This window comes from Myotis nattereri (assembly GCF_964212035.1).
Source record: "Myotis nattereri genome assembly, chromosome: 18".
NCBI classification, from domain to species: Eukaryota; Metazoa; Chordata; class Mammalia; order Chiroptera; family Vespertilionidae; genus Myotis; species Myotis nattereri.
In genome coordinates, this window is record NC_138093.1 from 43,091,083 (window position 1) to 43,114,169 (window position 23,087).

The following is a 23,087-nucleotide window of genomic DNA, read 5'->3' on the forward strand; positions in this document are numbered from 1 at the left end:
AAATTGGAATTGCTTGCAATTACATGTTTAGGTGGATTGAGGCTCACAATTAATGATGACATTTACTAGTTTCTTAAAGCACCAAGTGGTTCAACTTTTGATGAATTAGAAATGCTTTGTTGTTTTTGTTTGTTTCATTTCAATATGCCAGTGATCTGTTAGGTGTGCTTTTTAAATGTTGTTCCAGCATTTGAACAGAAATGCCCTTAAATGTTGAGAGCCATTTACTATAAAGTAAAACTTGTCTAAATCCTTAAATGTGAAATGTGGAGAAATTAGTGAGTAGTAGTAGGAAATGTAGGATCAATATTGTCAGACATAAGTGCTTATCTCTCAGCCCAGTGATTTCCTACAGTTGATTTTGTCAGCAGCTAACATGTAGCTGTAATGTTAATTATGTGCTGATAGTGTAAGGTAACTATGAAATGGTAAGTAATTACCTGAAAGAATCATCTGGAATGCCCTTTGATGTTATGATTACTTGTACACCTACAATGTGATAGGATTGTATGACACTCATCTAAGGATTAATGGCTCTTCTGTAAACTTCTGATAATTTCCTTCTCGTTTTGATTCCAACAGCTGTCCAGAATGTGTTTGAATTCACACAGAAATAATATTGATATCTGAAAGCCATGTTGAACTTCTCTGAAGAAAGGGCAACAATGATTGCAGCTGGGGATTTGCAGGAATTTGTTCCTTTTGGTCGCGACCACTGCAGACACCACCCTAATGCTTTGAACCTTCAGCTTCGGCAGCTGCAGCCAGCCTCTGAGTTGTGGTCCTCTGATGGTGCTGCTGGCTTGGGGGGATCCCTGCAGGAGGTTACAATCCATGAAAAACAGAAGGTTTTATCAAGGTTCTCAGTTTGCTTTTGAAATGTAGAGAGATTCGATCTACTTGTAATTTAAGGCTACCCAGATGCAACTGAGAAATGAGTATGATGCTACTTCTAGGGTATAGGTTAAGATTTGGTCATTTTTATCAAAGCTAAAAATAATGACCTTAATTGTATTACAGTGTCATGGCTGTTTAGACATATAACTCAGGGATTTATAATGAGAGTCACTATGATTATGCTCCATTTAAATCTCTTTTTCTTCACTTAGTATGTGGGACCAGATTTCATTTTATTTGATGGTTAGATAGTAGAGTTAGCAATGGTCCCTGCTGCCAAAAACTTACATGTTTCTAGAGGAGAAAAGAAATGCCACATAAGTAGATACAGTACTAGTTTTTAAATAGGGGAATGAGAAGTAAGTGCATGTTAAACAGTCAGTCTTTCTAATCTTAATTCCATTTCTGTATCCCTTTTGGGATACCAAAATTTCCAGGAGCGGAAGTCTGTAGTTAGGAATCCAAACCTTTCTCTGCCCTGTTCATTTTGATGGTTGGCACAAGGGCAGGAAGGTGAATGTATATGCAGTTGTGAAGCAGGGAAGTCTGCATGGTGGGTAAGCTCCCCCAGTGTCCCATGTGCACTTCACTGCCCCCTCTGCTTCACCCCCCCATATGCTTAATATGTCTTTAGTCTCCCAAGAATGTTGGTTTAATTTTTGGATATATAGGTAAGGTCTAGTTTTTGTTTATTTATGTTTTTGGCAGCATAAAATGGTAATGTAATAATAAAATACTTAATATAGAGAATTCTTGAGGTAAATTCCCATTTTTGAAATCCTGTAAGATACAGTATGATACATACACCCACACCCCCTCCTCTGTTAATCAGTGGCACCAAACCTAAGAGTTGGGCTTGGACTGAGTCTTACTCCACAGACAGAGTAGGAGACTTGTATCTGGATTGCTGTTCAATTTTAATTAATAAATCTTGCTCCATAATGTTGCAAAAGAAATAAAAACCGTGTAAACATGTCTTACATATGTAAATTTTTAAGGAAAGTTGGCAGTTAAGGAGAGGCGGAAGTGAAATTGGAGAAGTGGATTATGACGAGGAACTCTATGTGGCTGGAAATATGGTGATCTGGAGCAAAGGAAATAAAAGCCAGGCATTGGCTCTTTACAAGGCCTTTACAGTTGATAGTCCTGTTCAACAGGTGAGTTGATTGGAATTTCAGTATTTGATTGATTATTGAGTAATTTTTTTTAAAAAAACAAAGCTTTTATCCTAAAATTTAACAGAAATAATAAAAACAATATATAATGATCCCAGTAGCTAGATATATGTTTTAACATATAGTGAAGATAATGGTAGGGAAATAAACATTTCATTTATTTTCTATATCATCATTTTTTTGCACTGTTCTTTGTCAATTTAATGGTATGTGTAAACACTTGAGTAATTCCATTAGTTATTGCCAAAAAAATTTATGAGACTTAAATTTAAGGGTATAAGAATATATTAGCACATGATTATATTTGGTTGCAAAGTGTTGAATAAATAAAAATCAAGTTCATAGTAAAAATACTCAGAGAGTAAGGGAAAGGAAAAAAAAATCTAATTTGCTGTCATTGCACATGCTTGGGTTGCACTCAGGGGGCAGACTCAGTGAGCACCAAAGCCCCATTGAAGCAAGTCTTGCCCCAGAGGGGTGTGTCCAGCACAGAAGTTCTCCCTCTGCAGACACAGCTGATTCTCACAGCCGATTGGCCTGGAGATCAATTCCTCCCAGTGATAACTACAACAATCAAGGCTTAACTACAACAAGACTGTGCACAAAGACCACAAGGGGGTGCACCAAGAGTGTCCTCCTCAGGTAATTGGGGAGGCTGAACCACTGGGCCCTAGTGGACACTCAGCACAGAAAACCACTTTATCAACATAGGGAAGCATAAAAAATGCAGAGACAAAGAAGAAGGACACAAATGATAGAAATGGAGGAAAGCAAACTACTGGATATAGAGTTCAAAACCACACTTTTAAGGTTTTTCAAGAATTTTCTAGAAACTGCCGATAAACTTAATGAGGTCTAAAAGAAATCTAATGAGACCCTCGAGGTTGCGATAAAGGACCAACTAGAAATTAAGCATACACTGACTGAAATAAAGAATATTATACAGACTCCCAACAGCAGACTAGAGGATTGCAAGAATCAAGTCAACTATTTGAAATACAAAGAAGCAAAAAACACCCAACCAGAAAAGCAAAATGAAAAAAGAATCCAAAAATACGAAGATAGTGTAAGGAGCCTCTGGGATAGCTTCAAGCGTACCAACATCCAAATTATAGGGGTGCCAGAAGAAGAGAGAGAGCAAGATATTGAAAACCTATTTGAAGAAATAATGACAGAAAACTTCCTCTACCTGGTGAAAGGAATAGACTTACAAGTCCAGGAAGCGCAGAGAACCCCAAACAAAAGGAATCCAAAGAGGACCACACCAAGACACATCATCATTAAAATGCCAAGAGCAAAAGACAAAGAGAGAATCTTAAAAGCGGCAAGAGAAAGAAAGTCAGTTGCCTACAAGGGAGTGCCCATACGACTGTCAGCTGATTTCTCAACAGAAACTTTGCCGTCCAGAAGGGAGTGGCAAGAAATTTTCAAAGTGATGAATGCCAAGAACCTACAACCAAGATGACTTTATCCAGCAAAGCTATCGTTCAGAATTGAAGGTCAGATAAAGAGCTTCACAGATAAGGAAAAGCTAAAGGAGTTCATCACCACCAAACCAGTATTATATGAAATGCTGAAAGGTATCCTTTAAGAAGAGGAAGAAGAAGAAAAAGGTAAAGATACAAATTTTGAACACCAAATACACATCTATCAACAAGTGAATCTGAAAATCAAGCGAATAATCTGATGAACAGAATGAACTGGTGATTATAATAGAATCAGGGGCATAGAAAGCGAGTGGACTGGCTATTCTTGGGGGGCAAAGGGGTGAGGGGGGTGTGGGAAGAGACTGGACAAAAATCCCGCACCTATGGATGAGGACAGTGGATGGGGAGTGAGGGAGGAGGGTGGGGTGGGAACTGGGTGGAGGGGAGTTATGGGGGGAAAAAAGAGGAACAAATGTAATAATCTGAACAATAAAGATGTAATTAATTTTAAAAAAAGAACAGTAGTAAAAAGCAAAAAAAAAAAAAAAGAGTCATGGAGGGGGAAAAAGGTGGGGCCTATTCTAGGTTAAAAGAGACTACAGGACATCACCAAATGCAATATTTTTTTGCACCATTTTGAATGAACTTTGATTGAGTCCTGGTTCTAGAAAATTATCTTAAAAAAACATTTTGGGGAAAATTTGAAAAAGTTGCAAATGGACTGAATATTAGGCGATGTTAGAAAAATTTTTTCTTAGGCAAGATGATGGTTTTGTGGTGTATAGGAGAGAATATTTATTTTGGGGAAATGCATGATGAAGTCATGATGTGGGGGATTTTCAGGTAGTCAGCACCCCCCACTCAAATCCCTCACATGCACATAAGCAGATATGGCATAATGGTAACCACAGTTAGATTTCTTTGTTTATTTTTAAAACATTTTTTATTGATTTTAGGGAGGAAGGGAGAGGGAGAGAGAGAGAGAGGAACATCAGTAACATCAATGGTAAGAAGAGAATCATTGATTGGCTGCCTCCTGCATGCCCACTACTAGGGATTGAGCCCGTAACCTGGGTATGTGCCCATGACTGGAATCAAACGCAGGACCAGTCCGCAGGCCGATGCTCTATCCACTGAGCCAAACAGGCTAGGCCTTAACAACTGTTAGATTTAGATGAAACAGGTGTTCACTGTATTATTTCAACTTTTCTTACTGAATATTTTTAGAATAAAAAGTTTTGGGGCGAGGGAGAATATATTTATAGCAGTTTAATTAATTATTGGGCTATTGACAAGAGATTTCAAGACTTTTTGACTAATGTTAAATTCCTTAGTGGTAAGCACTGCAATCTTGGTACCTGGACATTGCTTTTTTGTGTTTCCCCCCATTAACTGTTTCCTGATGAACATTGTACCCTTCTAACAATATACTGGGAACGATAAACTGAATTATTCCTAAACTTGAGGGCATGTGTAAAAGCATTTCTGTCCCGGAGTGTTGAAGCCAGTGACCATTTTTTTAAAAATATATTTTTATTGATTTCAGAGAGGAAGGGAGAGGGATAGAAAGATAGAAACATCAATGATGAGAGAGAATCATTGATCGGCTGCCTCCTGCACGCCCCCTACTGGGGATTGAGCCCGCAACCCGGGCATGTGCCCTTGACTGGAATCGAACCTGGGACCCTTCAGTCTACAGGCTAACGCTCTATCCACTGAGCCAAACCAGCTAGGGCGCCAGTGACCATTTTGATGATATTTCCGCCCCGCCCTCCCCCACACCCCCATGTAACCATATGGTTAGTGTAGTTGTGAAAGTGGCATGAGGATATCCAACAACTGTTTGGTTTTTTGGTTTGTTTTTTTTTTTTAATATGTATTTTTATTTTTCAGAGAGGAAGGGAGAGGGAGAGAGAGATAGAAACATCAATGATGAGAGAGAATCATTGATTGGCTGCCTCCTGCACAACCCACACTGGGGATGGAGGCTGCAATTCAAACATATGCCCTGACCTGGAATCAAACTGTGACCTCCTGGTTCATTGGTCGATGCTTAACCACAGAGCCATGCTGGCTGGGCTCAAACTAATTCTTTGCTTCTATGTTTCCATCTTAAATTCTCCAAAGGATGATTGCATGTTTACTAGATTCCATGGATGTGCAGTTAGATGAATTGTCTCTTTTGTCTCCTTTATCTTAAGATTGCTTGTAAATAGAACGATAAGATTTTTAATTTCAGTCCTTTTGGTCTGGAAAACATATTGTTCTTTAGTCTTCTTACTATATGGGAGAAGATATTTTGTATTTGGTTAGGAATCAATACCAGGTGTATGTGACTCAGATTTAGTTGAACAAATAAACAGATAACTAAAATGCTGTATGTAGATAAATTAAAATGCCATATAATACCTGTGTGTCCACAGTGTGGTGAGTCAGGGGACTGGCTCTGAAGGCAGGATTTCTCAAAGAAGTTGCTGATTGAACTGGAAGTTGGGAAAAGAAGGGCATTCTAGGCAGAGCGAATCAGCCGAACGATTTATGGAAAAACACGATGTTTTCTAAGTTCAGAACGGATGTACACAGGGTTTGGGTGTGGAGAGATGCTTGCAGGTGCTGAGTGGATCCAAACTGAAGGGCCTTGTTTGTACCTGGGAACTTGAAATTTACACTGTGCACAGAAGGAGCCTGTCAAGGATGTTAAAATGGAAAGTACATCTTCAGTTCTGTATTTTGAGAAGATAGGACTTTGGTGGCAATGTGTAGGATGTGTAGGATTGGCTGGAGAGTAGAGAGACTGTTGTCAAGGATACTGTTCTATGATAGTTCAGGGGAAAAAGATTGGCTCTGAAGAGAGAAGACAGAGATGAGAGACAGAGCTGAGGGAATGTGCAAGTCCTGAGACATCAGGAGTAAGGGAGAGTATGAAAATACTATTGGGGTGGGGATGGGAGTGGCCCGGAAGAGATTAATGTGGGGAAAGGAGGACCTATGTAATACTTTCAACAATATAGATTTAAAAAATAAAAATAAAATAAAGTACTCTCTGCTTTTAGAGACTGGGAGGATGGGATTTCATAAAAGGAAGCTGAGTCAATAATAGGTACAGTGTAGATTTGAGACATTTCAGGTGGGAGTGCAGCTCTAATGCCGGTTTTTCCTAAATTCAACAACCACAGATCAGACAATTCAATTTAAAACTGGACAGAGGGCTTGAAAGGGAATTTCTCTAAAGATATGTACATGGCCAATGAGCACATGAAACAGTGCTCAGCATGTTTAATCATTAGGCAAATGCAAATCAAAACCACAGTGAGATATCATGTCATACCTACTGAGATGACTGATATATTAAACAATGAAAAAAATAAGTGAGGATGTTGAAACTGGAACCCTGTGATTACTGGTGGAAAAGTAAAAAATGCCACTGTTGGAAACCATTTGCTGTTTCTCAAAAAGTTAAACCTCGGCAGGGTGGAGGGGATCAATGGGGGACAGAAAGGGACATCTATAATATTTTCAACAATAAATTTCAAGATAAATTGGGGGGGGGGCAGTTAAACCTAGAATCACCATATGATTCAACAATTCCCCTTTTGGGTATATATACACAAAAGACAGAAGCATCGATCAGATTCTCAAACCTCAGAGGGAAGGTAGGGGAGGGTGGGGGTAAGGGATAGAGGTCAAAGGACTTGTATACATGCATATAAGCATAACCAATGGACACAGACCCAGGGGAGTGAGTTCATGAATGGGAATGGGGTGGGGGGCAATGGAGGAATAAGGACATATATGTAATACCTTAATAAAAAAATGTTGAAATAAAAAGAAAAGATTTGAAAGCAGGGACTCAGTCGAACACCAGTGTTCATAGCAGCATTATTCACAATAGTTGAAATTGGAAACAACCCCAATGTGTATGGAGAGATGACTGGATATACAATATGTGGTATTTGCCTACAATGAAATATTTAGCCTTTAAAATGAAGGAAATTCTGAGATGTGCTACAACATGGATGAACCTTGAGGATGTTATACCCAACATAACATAAATACTGTATAATTCCACCTTCATGGGGTACTTTGCTTCTAATAGGTAAATTCATAAGGACAGAAAATATAATGGAAGCTGAGGGAGGGAGAAAGGGGGAGTTGTTGAATTGGCAGTTTCTGTTTGGGATAATGGAAAAGTTCTGGAAATGGATAGCATTGAGGTTACACAACTTTATGAATGAATGTATTTAATGGTACTGAATTTGTACACCATAAATGGTTAAAATGGTAAATTTTACATTATGTATATTTAACCACAATTAAAAAACCCATAAAATACCATTAAATAATTTCAAGTAAGTGATTGTTAGGCATGCTAGTGAAAGTTGAATGGCATTTCCTAGTTATGTTTTGCAAGATGAAAGGGAAAGTTTAGTTTTTCTAAAGATTTTTTTCTGACTGTCTAAGAATGGTGAGATCATTAAGAAACCTGTAGGTTATGAACAGCTCTTCTGGTAATCTTTAGTTTTAGAAAGGACCTAAGGTCAATACAGGTTGAGCCACGGTTTGAGGACACTTTTGTGGCAAGGCTTCTACCTAGTAGATTTTTAAATTTTTGTCTACTCTTTTCTTTTTTTTTTAAAATATATTTTATTGATTTTTCACAGAGAGGAAGGGAGAGAGATAGAGAGTTAGAAACATCGATGAGAGAGAAACATTGATCAGCTGCCTCCTGCACATCTCCTACTGGGGATGTGCCACAACCCAGGTACATGCCCTTGACCGGAATCGAACCTGGGACCTTTCAGTCCGCAGGCCAACGCTCTATCCACTGAGCCAAACCGGTTTTGGCTACTCTTTTCTTAAAATTTACACACATACTTTATCTTTTCTTATAATATTTATCATTAATCTGTTTAATTTTATTTTACCTTTTTTAGTTCCCATGGTGCATGTGTTGAGCTGGTGAGAAGATAGTATATAGCTATATGTCATAATTATTTATTTATTTATTTTTAAAATCTTTCCTTTTGAAAGTATTATAGATGTCCCCCCCCCCTTTTTAAAAATATATTTTGTTTATTTCTTACAGAGAGGAAGGGAGAGAGAGAGTTAGAAACATCACTGAGAGAGAAACATCAATCAGCTGCCTCCTGCACACCCCCTGGGGATGTGCCCACAACCCAGGTACATGCCCTTGACCGGAATCGAACCTGGGACCTTTCAGTCTGCAGGCCGACGCTCTATCCACTGAGCCAAACCGGTTTCGGTGTCCCCCCTTTGTTATTGTTCCCTTCTAGCTCACCATATTTCTTATTTAGATACTATTTGTTAATAGGCTATTATTTAGATGCAATTCTTAGATAAGCATTTTGTCTTAATTTTAGGCATTTATCATATCACAGGGTAAGTCTGAAAAAGCCTACAATAAGTTTCTTTTTAGAATTTTATTGAACTTTTTGATTCCAAATGTATACCTCTTTTTTTTTTGTTGTTCAAAACAAAATGAATAATTGTGGTTTTGTCTAAGCATTTTTATATTATTCATTAAAGGAAGAGTCCCACATCTCTTTCTGGAGAAGGTGCTGTGGAGACTGTGGAAATGACAACAAAGAGCCTCAAATCTCATGGAGAAAGTGCTTTGGAGACTGGAAATGACAACAGAGGATTTAGAAGATCACTAAAGTTATTTAGGTGTGTTGATATTCCTTTCATTTTCCAGCATTGTGATTACTTAATTTTTAAAATGTTTTAATTGATTTCAGGGACAGGAAGGGAGAGGGAGAGAGATAGAAATATCCTTGATGAGAGAGAATCATCAGTTGGCTGCTTCCTGCACACACCCTCCTGGGAATAAAACCGGAAACCTGGGCATGTGCCCTGGTCAGGAATTGAACCATGACCTCTTGGTTCATGGATTGATGCTCAACCACTGAGCCACACCTGCTGGGCCAGCATTGGGATTTATTTTTTTCATATTCTTAGATCAACTTAATGTGAAAATGGAACTTGAATCCTTTAATTGAACTTTTTATTGTTTAAAGCAGTGGTTCTCAACCTGTGGGTCGTGAGCCCTTTAGGGGTCGAATGACCCTTTCACAGGGGTCGCCTAATACCATGGGAAAACACATATATAATTACATATTGTTCTTGTGATTAATCACTATGCTTTAATTATGTTTAATTTGTAACAGTGAAATTGGGGGTCAACATAACATGAGGAACTATATTGAAGGGTCGCGGCATTAGGAAGGTTGAGTTTAACACTGGTTTAAAGTATTACATATGTCTCCTTCTCCCCCCATCGACGACCCCTCCTTGATCACTCCCACCCGCCTAATTACAAGGAGGCATGATTTAAAAAATCAATATCTGTTTCTTCTTCTTGGGATTGGGAGTATTTACTGAATTCAGACCACCCCCAGAAGGTTGAGTCTCACCTTTTGAACAGATCTTTATGTCTGAATCCTTTGGAAAGTTTCTCAGATGAAGGATGAAGACTTGTCACAGAATCTCAGTCTGGATTCTTCTACACTTCTCTCACATACCTGCAATCTTTTTCCTTCTTCACTGGGTCTCTGAGGAGCCTAAATGGAATACTCTGATGGGAGAAGGAATTCATTCACTTGTTGACGCCCCTTGTTCAGTTGGCAAGGTAAATACTGTGTGTAGAGTGAAAACTTCCAGGCGTGCTCAGGTGACTCAGAAATTGGCCTTAGGAACCCAGAGCATTTTTTGCAAAACACAGAATTGTTTGAAGATATTGGCTATGTAAGGGCTTGTGAGTCATCTTTGTGCTAAGATCAGCAGGAAGCCAGGAAACATGGTAAACACTGGGGGTGACCCAGTGCATTTCATGTTGACAAGCTGACTGCCTGCACTGTGGTGGAAGGTCTATAACAATATCTGCTCTGCTGTAACAATACCTACATTCTAGTAGTGCTTACAGTTCAGAGAATTGCAGTTTAGCTACATAAATTGTCAACAAGGCCAGGGAATCATGACTCCCATTAGTGATGAGAAAACCTGTCAGAGTGTGTTTCCAAGACCATGACGCTGGGTTCGCTGTGAGCTCTGCTGCACTTGTGCTGTGGCCTTCTGTGTCTTTCAGGTTCCTGGTGGATCTGCGTTTAAATGGTGCTGACACTGCACTCTCACAGCCTGGCTAGCACTCTGTCTAACACTGAATTCTAAAGGTCACACACTTGGGTATTGTGACCCTTGATAATAAAATTGAATGGAATAAAAATATCAACATCTGAGTTAATATTACAGCACGTTTTCTAATTTTTGTGATCTTCCTTGAGATAAAGAAGTTGTATTCTGAGACATGGCACTTTTAATTTTTTCATTTCTCTTAGGACAAATCATTACTATCATGAAAACTGTTTTATAATGAAATGATTTCCAACCCTAATAACGGGCTCTGGCATTTTTCACATATTTTATTTAGTTTTAAAACTTCACAGTGAATTAACTGGTATTTCCCCATTTTCTGGAGAAAATATTGAGGCTCCAGAGATGGTTTTTTGAAGATCAACAGCTAATAGGTAATGGAAGAGAACCGAGATCACAGTGTTTTTACAGTAGTTTCACCTGCACAAAATTTGTCTAGCAAAAGTCCTTGAGGTTGCACTTATCATACTGGGCACTGGAAAGTCCAGAAATAGAATAAAGGGGCTATGGATTTGATTATCTTTTTTCTCATAAGTATGTTTTTAAATGGGAAAGTTCTACTGATGAATGCTAGCTGTTGGGGGTAAATATTGTAATACCTTCCTAGTTATTTGTATTTTATATGTTCTTGTTATTGTAGGGACTAAAAATTGGAGTTTTACTTAGATCCTTACTGCAAGGATTACACAATGCTTTTCAGAACAACTGAAGAAGTATGCACACTTGATCAAGGTAAGCATCTGTGTCATTAAAGGTTTTGTGAAGAGTATGGTGACATTTGCTTGTATTTCTGTTATGTTTGGACTCTATGTCATAAACTCGCTTCTAAACAACATAGAGTACAGCCCAGCTGATGGGGTGTCAGGTCCTGTCACTTCTCTGGTACTCTCGTTCTTGAGGTCCCTTCCTTCCTCTCAGCTTCTCTCTCGCTTTCTCTGTGTGTGTGTCTCTGTCTGTGTCACTGACCTCCTGTTGTTCAGTCAGTAAGCTGAGTCCACCCCCTTTTCCTTACCACTTTAGTAAATCTTGGTTTTGGTAAGTGCTCCATTTTGTTCTGAGAGTGTCTTGTTCTGAGAAAAGATACGGCATATCGTGCTACTTTATTATAACTTCTAGACATAAACTGTCAAGTGCCATGAGTGGGATAGATTTCCACCTTGACATTCCTGATACGACGATTCTAGTGTGAAGCCATCAAGGTGAGCAGCAAGAGTACTAAGCCACATTGACTTCAGGGCCTCCTGATACCATGTGTTCTCTGCGACCTGTCAACCTCTAGTATCGCCAGGTCCCTAACCATTCTCTACCGGCAGCCCGAAGGATCTTTTGAAAATGTAAATATGATCATGTCTCTTCTGAAAACTGACAGTGGTCTCCTATGGCCTTTAGAAATGAGTCCCAAATCCTTAGCGTGTCCGTCCAGGCCGTCCATGATCCGACCTTAGCTTCTTTTGCAGTCTTGTCTCTGCCTCACCCCTTTTCTGTGGTCACACTTTGAGATCCTCATTGGCATCATACTCTGCCAGCCCAGCTTAGAGCTGTGCCATGCCCTGTATCCGGACGTCTCACTCTGGAGTCGGTGGAAGGCTGGTGTTCTTTCCGGCATCTCCCATCTTTCCCCTGTCCTGCTCTCTGCTCCCATAGTTGTTTTGTTTTTGTTTTCGTGTTTGTAGTTGTTGTTTTCAGCAATACCATGAAATGCTACAACCTTGTCCACCCTCAGGAGTTTTAAGGATCTCATTCAGTGTGGAAGTTGGGAATTATAAGCAGCAGAATAGTGATGAAGCTAACAGGAGGGACTTGTCTTTCTCACAAAAGAACAAGTCCACAGGTAGGTGGATCCAATATTGAAGTCACCTGCTCAGTGATGTCAGGGTAAGCTCCCAGCATCAACGAGAGGAAAAAAATCCTCTGCTCGCTATTGTGCTTTATATTAGGGAGGAAAATGGTGTCTCAGAAATCAACTATGAGACTCTTGCGTGAACCCTTGGGCAGAACAGGCCGAATTGCAAGGGACATAGAGCAGTTTAGTGTCAAACTGCTCCTGAAAGAGGTGCCTCAGCCCAGGAGGAGGTGGTGAGGGGAAGGGCAGTGGGGACCTGTGGGATGGTGAGCTTCGTGTTTCTACTGTGATCACTGATAGCCCCGTACATTTCTTCTGTGTGGACTTGTGGAGGAAAGGTGCCCCGAGATTCAGGGATGACTGTTAAACAATGGTTTCCTAGCGTTTTGAAGTGCCCTGTCTCATAGGGTCCATATTATCCACATATAACTGGTTAAACATATATGTCATTATTGATCTCAGAGAGAGGAAGGGAAAGGGAACAGAGAGAGCGGGGGGTGGGGATGGGGGCGGTGAGGAGGCTGGGGAAGGGGAAAGAGAAACATCAATGATGAGAGAGCATCATCAGTCCCATAGCCCCAGCGCGCAACCCCAGTACGGGCCCTGACTGGGAATGAAATGGGGATCTCTTGGTTCTGGGGTCGACGCTCAAGCACTGAGCCACGCCATCCCGGCAGCCACATATCACTTTAAAATGAAACTTTTTTTTTTAAATTCAAATTTACTAAAACTTAATATTCACTGGGACATTTCGGTTTCTCTTGTTGGATACCTGAGGAGTGTTGGCTTGGTGTATTGACCAGCTGGTTTGCCTTGAAAGCAAATATGAAATGAAAGAAAGGAAATGTGTCTCCCCTCAGAGCAAAGTGTTCACATGAGAACGATGAGCTTTGGATGATTGGGCCACAGCACTGAACGGATCCCTCTTGCACAGCGTGCCTCCCTTTGAAATACTCACCAGTGGCATTCTTTTGTCCTTTTCTGCTTAGAATTTTCTGACATGGTGGTTTTCATTTTAATTATAGATTGTTCCAGTGGTGGTGTCAGTGAACTATGGGCCTTCCGGTGGAACCAGGCTGTGTACCTTGTTTCCCTACCGACCTGTTCCAGTGGAACCATTGCCTCTCCCTAAGCTGAGTTTGACTGGTGAGTTAAATTCTGGGCTCATGGAGGAAGGGAAATGATTCAGGAAGTGTTTATTGGAGGGAGTTGTTTTGAGTTACTCCTGTTGCAACCAAAGCAATGCTCTTGCTATTCCTAGTGATATTAAATATGGTTAAGAGCTAGTCTACTGGTTGTTTCTGGCCAAATAGCAAATCCAGCTAAATAGCAAGGGAATTAGAAGGTCCCCCATTAAGTAATTTTTCCTTTCATGAGACCATTTCAAGATACAAATTGGCATTTGGGAAAGTTTAGAAAGATATGATTGAGTCTGGCCAGTGTTGCACAGTGGTCGAGCGTCTGCCTGGGAAGCAGGCAGGAGTGCACAGTTGGTTTGATTCGGGGTCAGGGCACAGGCCCGCGGTGCAGACTGGATCACCAATAGGGGTCATGAAGGAGGCAACCGATCAATGCTTCTCTCTCATCATTTATGTTTCTGTCTCGCCCTTTCTCCCTCCCTGAAATTAATCTAAGTGTATTTTTAAAATATAGATTGAGTCTAGCCCCGGCTGATGGGGCTCATTGGATGGGCATCTCCCCTTGCACTGAAAGGTTTCCGGATCAGTTCCCAGGGAGGGCACATGGCCGGGTTTTGCAGTCAATTCCATGGCGGGGGTGGGCAGGAGGCGGCTGGTGCACCTCTCATCTGTGTTCTCTGCCTCTCCCTTCCTCTCTCTACTGTCTATGTATATCCTGGAGGTACGATCCTTGTGTCAACCAGAACCTGTACATGAAGCACAATGAGAAGAAACTGTCACTTCTGGTAGTTTCACTGCTGACAGTTCACCAGTGTGAACATTCTGGTGTATATATTTCCAGATTTTATTTCCCATTTTATCAGTGTATACGTAGTTATCAGAGGAAATTAAAGGTTTCAAAACTTATTTTAAAACTGTATTATACAGTGAGCACCTTCCATGTCAGCATATATGTGTACGTGTGTGCGTGCATGTGTGTGTGTGTGTGTGTGTGTATGGAATTATGTATATGTACATGAGAAGACATGGTCTACACGTGTTTTTAAATAACAACCTTATTTATTCAAAAGGAGTATTTAACTTAATGGGAAATAGTTTACATAAATAGGTAGGTACTTTTAGAAATTGTCCTTACTTACTATTATAAATGTACAGTTGGGATGTATTCCTCTGAGTTATTTAAGATAATCGCCTAGAACTCTTCTGACAGCACGAGAGAAGGCTTCCAGGGCAGCCAGTAGCTGGCTCCATAATGGCTTCAGGTACTGCCTCGGGCCAGGCCTGGCCAGGGCAGGGCCTCTCATTGGACCAGGCTCTGGCCCCTGAGCAGGCCCTTCCTCTGCGTCCGGAGAGCTCTGGAGCTCTGGGCATGGACCTGGAGCAGGAGAAAGAGACACATTGACTCACACTCCTGGCTTTCCTGTGACTTAGTGCAGACAGGAAAGATGCCACCGCCTTTAAGGGAACTCCAGCCCATGAGCCTGCCCTCCCCCGATGATCTGCCCAGATGATCATTCCCCCTCACCTTGTTGAGTTGTCTCGGTGGGCTCAAGGTGCTGCAGTGCCAACCATAGATTTTGGGCATGGCCCACCAGGTGTGAGGCAGAGGAGTTGACGGGCACCAAGGCCTGCTCTACCTCGAAGCAGGCCAAAGGAAGGGGCTGCCCCAAACCCTGGACCTGGTCCAGCCAGGTCCCCACCATGGCAGGAAAGGCCCTGGGGAGAGGCAGGTGGGCAGCAGAGTCTGAGTCCTGGTCTTTCTTTCCACTCTGCCCTCCCATGGCACACTTGTTTATATCTGAGCCTCTGTGCAGGCCCCCTTGCCAAACCAGGGGACAACCCCATGCCACCCTCGGCCCCTGTGTGGCTCTCCTGGTTGTAGCAGTTGTGGGATCCAGAAGGTTCAACACGGAGTCTGAGTGAGACTCTTCTTCCCACTGGCAGCTCTAGTGAAGGTCCTGTGCACTGCACACCCCCACCCTCCAGGACCTGGGCGTCTGGGCTGAGGACTGAGACAGACTGCTCACCACAGTCCTGTTCGGAGCTTGGCCAACGTGGTCAGGGGAGATGGATATGGAAGGGCAGGCAGAGCGAGGTGGGATGTTTTTCACAAAACTTTCTCATACTGGCAAGGAAAAAAGAAGCTGATGTTTAATATAGGTTTGGAATTGGGAGGGTGGGATGGATGGTGGTGGTCGTAGTCATGAGGAACAGGGTGTTGTGTTAGTGCCGGCAGTGTATAATAATGAATTTCATTTCCTTTACATGGTATACTATTGAATATTGTTAAACTATGGAAAGGATGGCAGCTCAAGTTGTGAATTTTATGCCACAACTGGTACAGTTTTTCCTTTAACATCATGGTATAGAACAGCATTGTTGGATATTGGAGATACTAGAGAAGTGATTTTTGACTCTGTTTCATGATGGGGAGGGATCTAAGCAGGGGGCAGGCATGTGAGACTGGAGTAATGTAGAGTTTCTAAGTTGGGACACCAGAGAAGCCATTCCATACTGAGCCAGACACTTAGAATGAGGACAAGGGAAGTCTGAATGGGGATTTTTTTCACAACACTTTCTCATACTGGAAAAGAAAAAAGAAGCTGATGTTTAATTTAGGTTTGGATTCGGTGGGTGGGATGGATGGTAGTGGTCACAGTATTGAGGAACAGGGTGTTGTATTAGTGCTGGTAGTGTATAATAATGCATTTGATTTCCTTTATACATGGTAGACTATTGAATATTGTTAAATTCTTGAAAGGATGGTCAGCTCAAGATCTGAAGTTTTATGCCAAAACTGGTCCAGTTTTCCTTTAACAACTTGGTGTAGAACAGCATTGCTGGATATTGGAGATACTAGAGAATTGAGGTTTCACTCTGTTTCACTGATTATTCACTTCATGTTACATTTGCCCAAACATAAGTAAGATGTTAGTAATAAGGGAAATTGGGTATGGAGTACATGGTTATTACCTGCACAATTTTTCTGTAAATGTGGAACTGTTCTAAAATAAAACATCCATTAAAACAACACTCAAAATCCTAGGAAATTGTAGCAACTGAACATAGTGGAATGGACCACTCAAATGACGGGGGAGTATGGGAATTGTCTTAGAGGAAACACCACCTCCCTGCCCTATGCTGGACTGTAATGGAACTACAGGAAATGAGAGAGAGAGAGGACAGTTTGGGAAAAATTTTAGGAGTGAAGAGGAAGGTCTCTGTTTTATAACCAGAGTGTGTGAGATTTCTGCATCTTCTGCTACCCCCGCCCCTCCTGGATGGTCTAGCTGAGGCATTGTGATGTCAAGCCACACCATGGCAACCACAGAATTTGGGCAACCAGAGCTGAAGGGAGTGGCTCCTCATTACCCTAAAGAGTATAAATAGAGGCCAGGCCCCCTTCAGTAGTGTCTGTTGCCTCAAGATAGCGAAACTTAATAAACGATATTGTAGACTAGTAGAGATAAGGTGTAAGACTCCAAACAGAAGGGTGGATGAAGAAACTGTAAGTCCAAAAGTGAATTTATGTTCGTATTGGGGGTAGGTGGGATGGATGGTGGAGGTCGCAGTCATGAGTAACAGGGTGTTGTGTTAGTGATGGCAGTGTATAATTAAGTATTTGATTTCCTTTTTATATGGCAGACTATTGAATATTATTAAAGTATGGAAAGGATGGTCAGCTCAAGATGTGAATTTTATGCCACAACTGGTACATTGTTTCCTTTAACATCATGGTGTAGAACAGAATTGTTGGACATTGCAGATCCTAGAGAAGTGATTTTTGACTCTGTTTCATGATGGGGCGGGATCTAAGCAGGGGGCAGGCATGTGAGCCTGGAGTAATGTAGATTTTCTAAGATGGGGCACCAGAGAAGCCATTCCATACTGAGCCAGACACTTAGAATAAGGACAAGGAGAAGTCTGAATGGGGATTTTTTTCACAACACTTTCTCATTCTGGAAAAGAAAAAAGAAGCTGATGTTTAATTTAGGTTTGGATTCAGTGGGTGGGATGGATGGTAGTGGTCGCAGTCATGAGTAACAACAGGGTGTTGTGTTAGTGATGGCAGTGTATAATAAAGAATTTGATTTCCTTTTTATATGGCAGACTATTGAATACTGTTAAAGTATGAAACGGATGGTCAGCTCTAGATGTGAATTTATGCCACAACTTGTACAGTTTTTCCTTTAACATCATGGTCTAGAACAGCATTGCTGGATATTGGAGATACTAGAGAAATGAGGTTTGACTCTGTTTCACTGATGGGGAGGGATCTAAGAAGGGGGCAGGCATGTGAGACTGGAGTAATGTAGAGTTTCTAAGTTGGGACACCAGAGAAGCCATTCCATACTGAGCCAGACACTTAGAATGCGGACAAGGGAAGTCTGAATGGGGATTTTTTTCACAACACTTTCTCATACTGGAAAAGAAAAAAGAAGCTGATGTTTAATTTATGTTTGGATTCGGTGGGTGGGATGGATGGTAGTGGTCGCAGTCATGAGGAACAGGGTGTTGTGTTCGTGCTGGCAGTGTATAATAATGCATGTGATTTCCTTTTTACATGGTAGACTATTGAATATTGTTAAATTCTTGAAAGGATGGTCAGCTCAAGATCTGAAGTTTTATGCCACAACTGGTCCAGTTTTCCTTGAACAACTTGGTCTAGAAGAGCATTGCTGGATATTGGAGATACTAGAGAATTGAGGTTTCACTCTGTTTCTCGGATGATTCACTTCATGTTACATTTGCCCAAACATAAGTAAGATGTTAGTAATAAGGGAAATTGGGTATGGAGTACATGGTTATTACCTGCACAATTTTTCTGTAAATGTGGAACTGTTCTAAAATAAAACATCCATTAAAACAACACTCAAAATTCTAGGAAATTGTAGCAACTGAACATAGTGGAATAGACCACTCAAATGACGGGGGAGTATGGGAATTGTCTTAGAGGAAACACCACCTCCCTGCCCTATGCTGGACTGTAATGGAACTACAGGAAATGAGAGAGAGAGAGGACAGTTTGGGAAAAATTTTAGGAGTGAAGAGGAAGGTCTCTGTTTTATAACCAGAGTGTGTGAGATTTCTGCATCTTCTGCTACCCCCGCCCCTCCTGGATGGTCTAGCTGAGGCATTGTGATGTCAAGCCACACCATGGCAACCACAGAATTTGGGCAACCAGAGCTGAAGGGAGTGGCTCCTCATTACCCTAAAGAGTATAAATAGAGGCCAGGCCCCCTTCAGTAGTGTCTGTTGCCTCAAGATAGCGAAACTTAATAAACGATATTGTAGACTAGTAGAGATAAGGTGTAAGACTCCAAACAGAAGGGTGGATGAAGAAACTGTAAGTCCAAAAGTGAATTTATGTTCATATTGGGGGTAGGTGGGATGGATGGTGGAGGTCGCAGTCATGAGTAACAGGGTGTTGTGTTAGTGATGGCAGTGTATAATTAAGTATTTGATTTCCTTTTTATATGGCAGACTATTGAATATTATTAAAGTATGGAAAGGATGGTCAGCTCAAGATGTGAATTTTATGCCACAACTGGTACATTGTTTCCTTTAACATCATGGTGTAGAACAGAATTGTTGGACATTGCAGATCCTAGAGAAGTGATTTTTGACTCTGTTTCATGATGGGGCGGGATCTAAGCAGGGGGCAGGCATGTGAGACTGGAGTAATGTAGATTTTCTAAGATGGGGCACCAGAGAAGCCATTCCATACTGAGCCAGACACTTAGAATAAGGACAAGGAGAAGTCTGAATGGGGATTTTTTTCACAACACTTTCTCATTCTGGAAAAGAAAAAAGAAGCTGATGTTTAATTTAGGTTTGGATTCGGTGGGTGGGATGGATGGTAGTGGTCACAGTATTGAGGAACAGGGTGTTGTATTAGTGCTGGTAGTGTATAATAATGCATTTGATTTCCTTTATACATGGTAGACTATTGAATATTGTTAAATTCTTGAAAGGATGGTCAGCTCAAGATCTGAAGTTTTATGCCAAAACTGGTCCAGTTTTCCTTTAACAACTTGGTGTAGAACAGCATTGCTGGATATTGGAGATACTAGAGAATCGAGGTTTCACTCTGTTTCACTGATTATTCACTTCATGTTACATTTGCCCAAACATAAGTAAGATGTTAGTAATAAGGGAAATTGGGTATGGAGTACATGGTTATTACCTGCACAATTTTTCTGTAAATGTGGAACTGTTCTAAAATAAAACATCCATTAAAACAACACTCAAAATCCTAGGAAATTGTAGCAACTGAACATAGTGGAATGGACCACTCAAATGACGGGGGAGTATGGGAATTGTCTTAGAGGAAACACCACCTCCCTGCCCTATGCTGGACTGTAATGGAACTACAGGAAATGAGAGAGAGAGAGGACAGTTTGGGAAAAATTTTAGGAGTGAAGAGGAAGGTCTCTGTTTTATAACCAGAGTGTGTGAGATTTCTGCATCTTCTGCTACCCCCGCCCCTCCTGGATGGTCTAGCTGAGGCATTGTGATGTCAAGCCACACCATGGCAACCACAGAATTTGGGCAACCAGAGCTGAAGGGAGTGGCTCCTCATTACCCTAAAGAGTATAAATAGAGGCCAGGCCCCCTTCAGTAGTGTCTGTTGCCTCAAGATAGCGAAACTTAATAAACGATATTGTAGACTAGTAGAGATAAGGTGTAAGACTCCAAACAGAAGGGTGGATGAAGAAACTGTAAGTCCAAAAGTGAATTTATGTTAGTATTGGGGGTAGGTGGGATGGATGGTGGAGGTCGCAGTCATGAGTAACAGGGTGTTGTGTTAGTGATGGCAGTGTATAATTAAGTATTTGATTTCCTTTTTATATGGCAGACTATTGAATATTATTAAAGTATGGAAAGGATGGTCAGCTCAAGATGTGAATTTTATGCCACAACTGGTACATTGTTTCCTTTAACATCATGGTGTAGAACAGAATTGTTGGACATTGCAGATCCTAGAGAAGTGATTTTTGACTCTGTTTCATGATGGGGCGGGATCTAAGCAGGGGGCAGGCATGTGAGACTGGAGTAATGTAGATTTTCTAAGACGGGGCACCAGAGAAGCCATTCCATACTGAGCCAGACACTTAGAATAAGGACAAGGAGAAGTCTGAATGGGGATTTTTTTCACAACACTTTCTCATTCTGGAAAAGAAAAAAGAAGCTGATGTTTAATTTAGGTTTGGATTCAGTGGGTGGATGGATGGTAGTGGTCGCAGTCATGAGTAACAACAGGGTGTTGTGTTAGTGATGGCAGTGTATAATAAAGAATTTGATTTCCTTTTTATATGGCAGACTATTGAATACTGTTAAAGTATGAAACGGATGGTCAGCTCTAGATGTGAATTTATGCCACAACTTGTACAGTTTTTCCTTTAACATCATGGTCTAGAACAGCATTGCTGGATATTGGAGATACTAGAGAAATGAGGTTTGACTCTGTTTCACTGATGGGGAGGGATCTAAGAAGGGGGCAGGCATGTGAGACTGGAGTAATGTAGAGTTTCTAAGTTGGGACACCAGAGAAGCCATTCCATACTGAGCCAGACACTTAGAATGAGGACAAGGGAAGTCTGAATGGGGATTTTTTTCACAACACTTTCTCATACTGGAAAAGAAAAAAGAAGCTGATGTTTAATTTATGTTTGGATTCGGTGGGTGGGATGGATGGTAGTGGTCGCAGTCATGAGGAACAGGGTGTTGTGTTCGTGCTGGCAGTGTATAATAATGCATGTGATTTCCTTTTTACATGGTAGACTATTGAATATTGTTAAATTCTTGAAAGGATGGTCAGCTCAAGATCTGAAGTTTTATGCCACAACTGGTCCAGTTTTCCTTGAACAACTTGGTCTAGAAGAGCATTGCTGGATATTGGAGATACTAGAGAATTGAGGTTTCACTCTGTTTCTCGGATGATTCACTTCATGTTACATTTGCCCAAACATAAGTAAGATGTTAGTAATAAGGGAAATTGGGTATGGAGTACATGGTTATTACCTGCACAATTTTTCTGTAAATGTGGAACTGTTCTAAAATAAAACATCCATTAAAACAACACTCAAAATCCTAGGAAATTGTAGCAACTGAACATAGTGGAATAGACCACTCAAATGACGGGGGAGTATGGGAATTGTCTTAGAGGAAACACCACCTCCCTGCCCTATGCTGGACTGTAATGGAACTACAGGAAATGAGAGAGAGAGAGGACAGTTTGGGAAAAATTTTAGGAGTGAAGAGGAAGGTCTCTGTTTTATAACCAGAGTGTGTGAGATTTCTGCATCTTCTGCTACCCCCGCCCCTCCTGGATGGTCTAGCTGAGGCATTGTGATGTCAAGCCACACCATGGCAACCACAGAATTTGGGCAACCAGAGCTGAAGGGAGTGGCTCCTCATTACCCTAAAGAGTATAAATAGAGGCCAGGCCCCCTTCAGTAGTGTCTGTTGCCTCAAGATAGCGAAACTTAATAAACGATATTGTAGACTAGTAGAGATAAGGTGTAAGACTCCAAACAGAAGGGTGGATGAAGAAACTGTAAGTCCAAAAGTGAATTTATGTTCATATTGGGGGTAGGTGGGATGGATGGTGGAGGTCGCAGTCATGAGTAACAGGGTGTTGTGTTAGTGATGGCAGTGTATAATTAAGTATTTGATTTCCTTTTTATATGGCAGACTATTGAATATTATTAAAGTATGGAAAGGATGGTCAGCTCAAGATGTGAATTTTATGCCACAACTGGTACATTGTTTCCTTTAACATCATGGTGTAGAAGAGAATTGTTGGACATTGGAGATCCTAGAGAAGTGATTTTTGACTCTGTTTCATGATGGGGCGGGATCTAAGCAGGGGGCAGGCATGTGAGACTGGAGTAATGTAGATTTTCTAAGATGGGGCACCAGAGAAGCCATTCCATACTGAGCCAGACACTTAGAATAAGGACAAGGAGAAGTCTGAATGGGGATTTTTTTCACAACACTTTCTCATTCTGGAAAAGAAAAAAGAAGCTGATGTTTAATTTAGGTTTGGATTCAGTGGGTGGGATGGATGGTAGTGGTCGCAGTCATGAGTAACAGGGTGTTGTGTTACTGAAGGCAGTGTATAATTAAGTATTTGATTTCCTTTTTATATGGCAGACTATTGAATATTGTTAAAGTATGGAAAGGATAGTCAGCTTAAGATGTGAATTTTATGCCACAACTTGTACAGTTTTTCCTTTAACATCATGGTCTAGAACAGCATTGCTGGATATTGGAGATACTAGAGAAGTGAGGTTTGACTCTGTTTCACTGATGGGGAGGGATCTAAGCAGGGGGCAGGCATGTGAGACTGGAGTAATGTAGAGTTTCTAAGTTGGGACACCAGAGAAGCCATTCCATAGTGAGCCAGACACTTAGAATAAGGACAAGGGAA

At 41.1% G+C, this 23,087-nt stretch overlaps 1 long non-coding RNA gene across 1 annotated transcript in view; it reads left to right on the forward strand.

The window, feature by feature from the left end:
* Nucleotides 1-495: 495 nt before the first annotated feature.
* The window catches only part of LOC308534465, a 304,569-nt gene continuing 281,977 nt past the window's right edge, over nt 496-23,087 (forward strand). The window contains exons 1-5 of the long non-coding RNA XR_013997196.1: nt 496-2,054; nt 9,047-9,187; nt 9,972-10,148; nt 11,310-11,401; nt 13,538-13,658. This is a non-coding gene — a long non-coding RNA (uncharacterized lncRNA). The remainder of the gene's footprint in view (nt 2,055-9,046; nt 9,188-9,971; nt 10,149-11,309; nt 11,402-13,537; nt 13,659-23,087) is intronic.